This window comes from Macaca thibetana, chromosome 4 (assembly GCF_024542745.1).
Source record: "Macaca thibetana thibetana isolate TM-01 chromosome 4, ASM2454274v1, whole genome shotgun sequence".
Lineage (NCBI taxonomy): Eukaryota > Metazoa > Chordata > Mammalia > Primates > Cercopithecidae > Macaca > Macaca thibetana.
Window position 1 is genome coordinate 157,270,479 of NC_065581.1, and position 10,900 is coordinate 157,281,378.

General features: G+C 38.1%; 1 long non-coding RNA gene across 1 annotated transcript in view; it reads left to right on the plus strand.

Annotated features, from left to right (window-relative positions):
* Nucleotides 1-5,083, plus strand: part of LOC126953670 (uncharacterized) — a 28,843-nt gene extending 23,760 nt beyond the window's left edge. The window contains exon 4 of the long non-coding RNA XR_007725293.1: nucleotides 4,688-5,083. This is a non-coding gene — a long non-coding RNA (uncharacterized LOC126953670). The remainder of the gene's footprint in view (nucleotides 1-4,687) is intronic.
* Nucleotides 5,084-10,900: the final 5,817 nt, after the last annotated feature.

The following is a 10,900-nucleotide window of genomic DNA, read 5'->3' on the forward strand; positions in this document are numbered from 1 at the left end:
TATCAGGAAGAGAGGAGAAAAAGAATGAGATGGCAAACATTTGAAAAAATAGTGGCTGAAAACATCCTAAATTTAATAAAATGTTTACATTTTCTGATTGGATAAGCTTTGTGAATCCCAAACAGGATAAATACAAAGAAAAACAAACTAGACACATCATAGTCAAACTACTGAAAACAAACAAACAAACAAAAAACAAAGGGGAATCTTAAAAGCAGTAAATAAAAATGACACATTAGATATAGGAGAATAATGATTTCAATGGTTGTGGACTTCTCAGCAGAAATTATAGAAGTCAGGGACAGTGGAATGAAATTGTTGAAGTGCTTAAAGAAAAAACTGTCAGCTTAGAAATCTCTGTTTAGCAAAAATATCCTTCAAGAATGAAAGCAAAATGAAGACATCTTCAGATATCAGAAAACTGAGATTTCATCACCAGAAGACCTGCACTTCCAGAAGCTAAAGAGACTCGTACAGAATATGAGAAAAGGAATGAAAAGCATAAAAAATTGTAAATACTGGGGTAAACATCAAAGACCAATTTTCCTCTTAATTTTTTCATATATGCACAACTGTATAAAGGACATATTATAATATTGACTTAAGGTTTATATCACATATAGATAGATTATATGGCAGCTATGGCATAAAAGATGGTGGCAGTGTTGGTGGTATGGCTGGGGAGGGTAAATGGACCAATAAAATTGCAAGTAGACTGAGAAGTTAAGGGATTATATTGTAGTCTCTAGAGGAGCTTCTAAGAAATCATGTAAAAGACTAAAAGACCAATAGGTAAGTTAAAATGAAATTATAAAAATATTCACTTAATCCAAAAGAATATAGGAAAGGGAGAACAAGAGGGACTAACAGCAGAGGAAACAAACATGAAGCAAATGATAAAATAATACAGCATAACCAATTAGTTTTATCCCAGGAATTCAAGGTTTGTTTAACAATATATTGAAAATCAATGTAACTCACCATATTAACAGAATAAAGGAGAAAAACTATCTGTTCATTTTCACATGTAGATAAAAAATATGACAAAATTTGATATCCATTTATGAGAAAATTTCTCACCGAACTGAGACTATAAAGGACTTCTTCAACTTCATAAAGAGCATTTATGAAAAACCTACAGCAAGCATTATACTTAATGGTGAAATATTAAATGATATTCTACCAAAATCAGAACAAAGGCAAATATGCTGTCTTTTTTTTTACCACTTCTACTCAATATTGAATTGGAGCTTCTAGCCACTGCAATAACGAATGATAAAATAATAAAGATTGGAAAGAAGGAAGCAAAATCATCCTTATTTGCAGGCAATATGATTGTTTACATATGATTGTTTTGTACATCCTAAGGATCTACAAAATAATTAGAAGTAGTGTATTATTCCATTCTCACACTGCTATAAAGAACTACCTGAAACTGGGTCATCTCTGAAGAAAAGAGTCTTAATTGACTCACAGTTCCACAGGCTATACAAGAGGTATGGCTGGGGAGGCCTCAGGAAACTTATAATCATGGCAAAAGGTGACAGGGATGCCAGCACATCTTCACATGGTGGCAGGTGAGAGAGAGAACGAAGGGCGAGGTGCTACCCACTTTTAAAAGAAGCAGATCTCATGAGAATTCCATTACAAGATGGCACTAGAAGGATGGTGCTAAACTATTAGAAACCACCCTTATGATTCAATCACCTCTCACCAGCACCCCTCCCAACACTCAGTATCACAATTCAACATGAGATTTGGGTAAGGACACAGAACCGAACCATATCATTTTGTACCCGGCCTCTACCAAATGTCATGTCCTTTTCACGTTTCAAAAACAATTATGCCTTCCCAACAATCCTCCAAATTCTTAACTCATTCCAGAGTTAACTCAAAAGTCCCAGTCCAAAGTCTCATCTGAGACAAGGCAAGTACCCTTTACCTATGAGCCTGTAAAATAAAGAAACAAGTTAGTTACTTCCAAGATACAATGCGGGTACAGGCATTGAGTAAATGCCCCCATTCCAAAAGGGAGAAATTGGCCAAACAAAGGGGCTACAGACCTCTTGCAAGCAAAACCCAGGAAGACAGTCATTAAATCTCCAAGCTCCAAAATACTCTCCTTTGATTCGATGTCTCACATCCAAGGCACACTGATGCAAGGGGTGGGCTCCCAAGGCCTTGGGCAGCTCTGCCTCTGTGGCTTTGCAGGATACAACCCCCACAGCTGCTTTCATGGGCTGGGATTGAGTGCCTGCAGCTTTTTCAGGTGCGCAGTGCATGCTGTCATTGGATCTCTCATCCTGGAGTCTGGAGGATGGTGACTGTCTTCTCACAGCTCCATTAGGCGGTGTCCCAGTGGGAACTTGGTGGGAGCTCCAACCCCACATTTCACCTCCACACTGCCCTTGTAGAGGTTCTCCATGAGGGATCCAGTCCTGCAGGAGACTTCTGCCTGGACATCCAGGTGTTTCCATACATCCTCTGAAATCTAGGCAGAGGCTCCCAAGTTTCAACTCTTGCCCTTTGCGTACCCACAGGCCCAATACTACAGGGAAGCCATCAAGACTTGGGGCTTACACCCTCTGAAGCAATGGCCCAGGCTGTACTGTGGCTCCTTTTAGCCATGACTGAAACTGGAGTGGCTGGGATTCAGGGCACCATGTCCCAAGGCTGCACAGAATAGTAAGGCCCTGGGCCTGGCCCACGAAACTGTTTCTCCCTCCTAGGCCTCTGGGCCTGTAATAGGAGGGGCTGCTATGAAGGTCTCTGAAATGTCTTAGAGGCATTTTCCCCATTGTCTTGGCTATTAACATTTGGCTCCTTTTTACTTATGTAAATTTCTGCAGCTGGCTTGAATTACTTCCCAGAAAATAGTTTTTTCTTTTCTACTACATGGCAGGCTGAAAATTTTCCAAGCTTTTATACTCTGCTTCCCTTTTAAATATAAGTTCCAATATCAGACCACCTTTTTTGTGAATGCATATGAGCATATGCTGTTAGAAGCAGCGAGGTCACTTATTGAATGGTTAGCTGCTTTGAAATTTCTTCCACCAGATACTCTAAATAATCTCTCTCAAGTTCAAATTTCACAGAGCAGGGGCACAATACCAGCAGTCTTTTTGCTGAAGCATAGCAAGAATGACCTTTACTCCAGTTTCCAGTAAGTTCCTCATCTCCATCTAAGACCTCCTTAGCCTGGACTTCATTGTCTGTATCTCACTATCAGTATTTTGGTAAAAGTCATTCAACAAGTCTCTAGGAAGTTCCAAACTTTCCCTTATCTTCCTGTCTTATTCTGAGCCTTCCAAACTGTTCCAACCTCTGCCCATCCAAAGCTGCTTCCACAGTTTCAGGTATCTTTTGTAGCAATGCCCCACTTCTCTGATACCAATTTCCTGTATTAGTCCATTCTCATACTGCTATAAAGAACTATCTGAGACTGGGCAATCTATGAAGAAAAGAGGTTTAATTGACTCACAGTTCTGCAGGCTGTACAGAAGACATGGCTGGGGAGGCCTTAGAAAACTTACAATCATGGCAGACGGTGAAGGGGAAGCCAGCACATCTTTACATGATGGCAGGTAAGAGAGAGTGAAAGGGGAAGTGCTACACACTTTTAAACAAGCAGATCTCATGAGAACTCCATCATAAGACAGCAGTAGGGAGATGGTGCTAAACCATTAGAAACCACCCCCACGATCCAATCACCTCCCTCCAGGCCCCACCTCCAACACTCAGGGTCACAATTCAACATGAGATTTGGGTGGGGACACAGAGCCAAACGACATCAAGTAATAAGTAAATATGTCAAAGTATATAAAATTAAAATACAAAAATCAATTCTGTTTTCTTTTTAAAATTTTACAGACAGGGTCTTGCTCTGTTTACGCAGGCTGGAGTGCAGTGGCACAATTATAGCTCACTGCAGCCTCAAACTCCTTGCTCAAGTGATCCTCCCACCTCAGCCTCCTAAGTATCTGAGGCTACAGGCATGTGCCACCACATCCGGCTTATTTTTTATTTTTGTCAAGATGGGGGTCTCACTCTATTGAGCAAGCTGGTCTTGAACTCCTGGCCTCAAGTGATCCTCCTGCCTCGGCCTCACAAAGGATGAGATTTCAGACATGAGCCACTGTGCCTGGCCAATTCTATTCTTATATTTTAGCAGCAACCACTGGAAAATGAATTGAAAAACAATTTCATTTATAATAGGTTCAAAAATATTTAGCAGTACATTTAATAACATGTACACAGGTGTATATCTACATTTAGATGTACACATTTAGTTATACACCTGTTACACATACAGATGTACACATCAGCATAGTGTATTATTAAACTTTTAGATTTTTGCTTATCTCATGGGAGAAAGTGTCTTCATGTAGTTTAGTTTTTTTAAAAAAATGAGTGTATCTTTTCAAAAGTTAAAGAACCATTTGCTTTTTTTTTTTTTTTTTTTTTAAACATATTTTAAAATAGAGAGGGGGTCTCACTATGTTGCTCAGGCTGGTCTCTTAACTTCTGGGCTCAAGCTATCTGCCCACCTCAGCCTTCTAAAGTGCTGGGATGACAGGCATGAGCCACCATGCCCAGTTCCATTTGCTTTTCTTTTTCTATGTATTGGCTGTTCATATCCCTTGCACATTTGTTATTGAGTTTTGTCCTTTCCCTTATCTTTTTACAGGAACTTTAAAAGTTAGCCCCAAGAATGAAATTGTGTCCTTTGCCAAAACATGGATGGAGCTAGAGGCCATTATCCTAAGTGAATTAACGCAGGAACAGAAAGCCAAATACTGCATGTTCTCACTGATAAGTGGGAGCTAAACTATGGGTTCACAAAGGCATATAGAGTGGTACTGTGGACATCGGAGACTCAGAATGGGGGAGGCTAGGAGGGAGGTAGGGGATGAAAAAGTACCTATTGGGTACAATGTACACTACTTGGGGTGACGATGGGTCCACTAAAATCCCAGATTTAACCACTGTACAATTCATCCGTGTAACCAAAACCCACCTGTACCCCTAAAGCTATTAAAATAAATAAAACCAGATTAGCTGTTTCTGTTAGGTGAGATGCAAATATTTTCCCAAGTTTGTCCTTTGTCTTTTGACTTTATTTATGGTGTTTTACTCATGCAGATGTTTTTGATTTTTATGTTTTTAACTTGTCATTATTTTCTTTCATGTCTTCTAGATTTTAAGTCATGTTCTCAAGGCTTTCCTACTCTGATATTATAAATGATTTTTTCCTCATTTCTCTTAGAACTTTGATTCTTTCACTTCCCACATTTAACCTTCCACCTATCCAGAATTTCCCCTAGCATAAATTGATATGGTCCCAATGTTTCTTTTTTTTCCTCCCCAAATGGCCACTCATTTATACCAACACCATTTATTGAATCATCTTTATAGTCCCCACTGATTTGAAATGCCAGCTTTACATACCAAAGTCCTGTATGCATTTGCCTCCGTTCTGTTCAGTAGGTCTGTTCAAGCTCCAGTTCCCAAAAGTGTTGAGTGTCGCTTAAAATCTAGAAGGGCTGGTTTCTAGTTTTCCATAATTGCTCCTCTTTTCTAGAGTCATCTTTCCTATCAGGGCTTATTGATTTTTTAATATGATTTGTGGATTCAGTTTTCTTTAGTTCTAGTGAGCAACAAAAACAACCAAAAAAATAACAATAAAAAAACCCTTCCTTTTTTTTTTTTTTTTTTTAATCAAGATCACCTTAAATTTAAAAATTAACTTAGGACAACTTGACATATTTTATGATTTTTATGTTACTCTCCAAAGATATAATAAGTGGTTCTGTTTATTCAACTCTACTTCTTTGTCCTGCAGGAACATTTTGTTTCCTTATTAAGTCTGATATTGTCTTTTGGTCTGAGACAGACATATTTTAGAAAATTGTGTTCATTGATTCCTATCTTATTAAAGACTGGTTTTGCTAACTTTATTTCTATCTATTTGTTGTGAACGTACATGGGACCTTTTCTTTCGTTATATTTTCTGGCTGTGAGTATGCACAGAGGCTTGTGATTTCTGTGTATTTATTTTATACCTTGATTGCTGAATGTGTTTTATTTCTAGTAATTTTTGTTTTTAGTTGGTTCTCATGAATTTTCCAGATATCCAATTATATAATTTGTAAATAGTCATAGCCTTGCCTCCTCTCTAACAATTTTTGTTTCTCTGATTTCTTTCTCTTGTCTGGTAGCTTTAGATACTACCTCCAGAGTGTGTTAGATAATAAAAGGAAATAATGCCAATCAGACTTTTTTCTGACTTCAGATAGACATATATTTTTTAAAAAATTATGTTCATTCATTTCTATTTTATTAAATATATATTTTTTAAAACCTCAAAAGGCCAGGTGCAGTGGCTCACACCTGCAATCTCAGCACTTTGGGAGGCTGAGATGGGAGGATCGCGTGAGGCCAGGAGTTCAAGGCCAGCCTGGTCAACATAGTGGAACCCTATCTGTATTATTTTTAAAAACATAATAAACAAATAAAAACCTCATATTGGAGATTAAATTTTGATAGGGCTTGTCTTACTATCTATAGATCTAGTCATATTACTTTAACTTATTAGTATGATATATTAATAATTCCTCCATCAAGTCATATTTGCATTTGGGAATAAATGTCACTTGGTCATCATATATTCTATTGGATAATTTATAATTTTTACATCAATATTTGTAAGACTGATCTGTAATTTTCCTTTATGTGTATGTGAAATTGTTACTGGGTTTTGGTGGCAGTGTTATAGTTGCTTTTTCAAAAAAATTTAAAAGTTTTTTTTCTTTTTTATAGTCTAGGTAGTTTAAATGGCACTGGAATGATCTGTTTTTTAAATATTTGGGAGAAATCCCTGTGAAACCGACTGGACTTAGGGAATTAGGGAGAGTGGTTGGCTAGTTTCTTTGTTTCATCTATGAAATAAATCTGCTTAAGATTTTTCTCTATTTTGTCATCAGGTTGGTAAATGATATCTTCCTAGAAAAATGATAATCTCATTCATATTTCAAATATAGTTGCATAGCATATTCAAATATATTAGTATAATATATAATATAATAATACCTATTAATATAATGTATAATATAATATGTTATAATATATAGTACTTCAAATATATTTGCATAGAATATTCAAATATATTTGTGAAGTTGTCTTTTGCTTCTTCTAATTTTCTGTAGTTATTGTCCCATTAGCATTTCTCATGTTATATGTTTTTAATTTCTCCCTTTTCCTTGCTTAGATTAAGCAGGAGTTTGTTTTATTTATTTTTTCAGAGAGTCAGCTTTGGTTGTATTTATCAGTTTTATTCTTTTTCTGTTTTCTAAATTATTAATTTCAACTTTATTATTTCCTTTTCTAACTCCATGAGTGGTATGCTGAATTCATTCATTTTTACTTTTGTTTATTAATATAATCATATGAGGATGTGAATTTTCATCTGAACACCACTGTAGCTATATCTCAGATTCTTAGTGTTAATATATATAATTAGCTGTTGTCATAATTATGATTTATGGTAGAAAGCCACTAGAGAGTTAAGAAAATTAGTAAATTTGCTTACTTAGGATGGGCCTAAATTAAGAAGGGCCTTGAATGATAGATGGTAGGCAGAGGACTTTAGACTCAATAAAAACAGTGTTAAGAAGCCATTGAAAATCCTTGCTTAGGAAACTAACAAGATACGTGTTGTTTGGAAAGATGAACAGCCCGTATAGCAGCAGTTACCTTATCTACTGCTTTGTCTTTTTCAAAACAAATGTTGGATAGGAAATGTCCTTTTCAGCAAAGATGGAAAAATGACATCTAACTATTTGCTTCTCAAAGATATTGCCAGATCTTGTAAATGAATATTCAGCTGGAACCTTCCACAATTGTTCTGAACATTGTACTTACACTTGTTTGAAATCTTTAAAGTTCCTTTAAATGGGAAGTATATCCTAAAGTAATGAGACCAGGAAGCAGTCATTCATTTCTACTACGTATTTTGTGTTATTATCACTCACTTGGAATCTACCTTTGCTGTCAAAGGTGTCTTATTTCTCTACTAGATTGTTAACTCCTTATACAAATATAATATTTTTATATTGTAGGAGGGCAGTTAATATTTGTTACTAATTTATTTTACTTAAAACTGTTGTATAATTATAAAATTCTCACAGTGAGCATACAAATAATTGAAATACTCTTGAGATTATCTGCCTTATCTTTTTATTATTCCTAATTATATGGAACATTTTCAATGGTCTCATTATATTAAGTAGATAATCTACTTTATCCTGCCTTTTTAATCATTAGAGCAACTAAATTTGGATGTGTTTCATTGTACCGACGATCTCTTTTATTTGACTTTTGTGTCAAGGCCTTCCGCAGTATCCATCTGCTTCTAGTTTCTTACTGATTTTGCTGGGAGAGGCAATTGGCTATAAAAACTGTATCCTTAGGTTCCTCTGCTGGTAAGAGTAGCCATGTACTGGCCAGGCGCAGTGGCTCATGCCTGTAATCCTAGCTCTTTGGGAGACTAAGGTGGGCGGATTGCCTGAGCTCAGGAGTTCATGACCAGCCTGGGCAACACAGTGAAACCCCATCTCTACTAAAATACAAAAAATTAGCTGGGTGTGGCAGCATGCACCTGTACTCCCAACTACTTGGGAAGCTGAGGCAGGAGAATTGCTTGAATCCGGGAGGCAGAGGTTGCAGTGAGCCGAGATCACGCCACTGCACTCCAGCTTGGGCGACAGAGGGAGACTCAAAAAAAAAAAAAAAAGAGAAGCCACGTACTAAGTTCTGGCCTTTGGGATGGAGGTAGAGGTTATTGAGCAGAAAGTTCCTGCTTGGGATCTGGAAGGAAAGGTTAGGGGAAGAGGATCATGTTCCCAGAAAGGATGGTAGACTAGAAAGCTTGAAGTTGTGAACTAGACTGGCTACATAATTTGCAGGGCCCAGTGCAAAGTGGACATGCAGGACTGCAGTTCTCAATTATTAATACTCTAAAAATGCCAATAGCAGAGAATTACCCTAGCATTGGGTCCACAGGTCATAGCCCCATGACTGGCTCTGAGTGTGAAGGAACCCTGGGCCGGAGGAGGCCATGATCCCAGCCCTGGACTGCCAGTCTGTTCTTTTCATAGGGCACACAAACCTCCTTCTTATTTAAGCATCTGTTGTCTGGGTTTTCTGTTACATGTGTTCCATAACTGATGCAGGTTATCATTACCCTCATCTGATAGATGGAGAAACTGGAGCTCAGACAGGTTTAGTGCCCTGTGCATGGGAGCAGATTTTGGAGTATTCACAGACTCAGGTTCCGTGAATTTGAATTTGGGTCGTATATTCATTCAACACGTTGTCTTTCTTTTTCCACGGAGATGTTAACATTCTGCATTTCCTGTTTCTGGCCAGATTTTGCATTCCGCAAGTTTGCTTGTTTCACAATGCCCGCCTCTTTGTAGCCTATAGTAGGAGGAAGCACTTCATCCCATTTGTTTTTCCTCATTTACATTTAATTTTTACTCTGGAGTGAACATAATGCAGAAGTTCAGTCCACATTTAAAATATTGCTAAAAAGTGATTCACTTCCAATTCTAGCAAAATGTTTATCCCTCTGATTCCTTAGTAATTCTCTTTTTTCAGAGGAAGAGTTGAGATTACATAATGTAATTAAAAAAGAACTGGAAACATGGAAGATCGCATCTGATGTGAGTTTCTGTCTGTTTGACCTTTCAAGAGGGAAGCGTGTATTGGCGATTTTTCCAGTGAGATCACAATCAGAAGAATTTATCTGTCAATATATTCTTTTAATTTAGGATAAACCTAAGGATAAACAGTGTTCGTAGCTCTTCGCACATTCTGTCTATGGCCATGGGATGCGCTATGGCCATTAACTGTTATTTGTTTTATTAGCGCTAAAAACCATAGCTGCGACTTCAGCTTCCAAGGGACATCAGTGTAACAGAGGTGTTGTATTTGTTGCGTTCAAGTTCTCGTGCAATCTTAGTTTTGCTAAGCTCCCACTAAAGCGCCTAACCTTGGTTAACTCCCACAAGTCAACATTTCTGGAACAAGTTTTAATTTCTTTCAGTCCTCAGTAGTGCTGGTGTGTGGGTGGGGGCACGGTGCACAGTGTGTCAGCACAGATAATCCGTGTATCATGCGTCATCCACCTCTCCCCCTCTTTACCGGAGGAGAGAGCATCTCCCAGGGAATCAGACCTGAATTTAAGTTTAATCTCCTAGTTAGGCCCTGACTTCCAACCCGGTTTTACTATACACTTTGCATTGGGGCGTCAGGTACATCTGTGATTTTCCCATTTGTCATTAGTGTGGGCCCTTAGGAAGTCAATAGAGGACAGAACTCTGGTGTTCCTGGATCCTTGACTAAGGCATCATTTTAATGCCATCTAAATCTCACTGTACACCCTTGCTCTCTGGTTATGGTGAAATATTAAAAAGTATTGGCATATTGAAGGTGTCATTCAGTAGTATTTTGAAAAACTTTGTGTTACGGGTTGAACTGTCTTGCCGCCTCCAAATTCATATGTTGAAGTCCTAATCCCCAACATCTCAGAATGTGACTATATTTGGAGAGAAGCCCTTTACAGAGGTAAAATGGGGTCATTAGGAGGGGTCCTAATCCAGTGTAACTGGTGTCCTTAGAAGAAGGGGAAATTTGGAGGCAGACTCACGTAGAGGGAAGACGATGTGAAGAGACACAGGGAAGAGGCCATCCGTGCTAAGGAGAGAGCCCTGGAACCTCTTCTCCCTCACAGCCCCGGAAGGAACCACCCCTGCTGAAACCTGGACCTTAGACCTCTGGATTTCAGAACTGTGAGACATACATTTCTGTGGTCTGAGCCACCCCATCTATGGGACTTTCT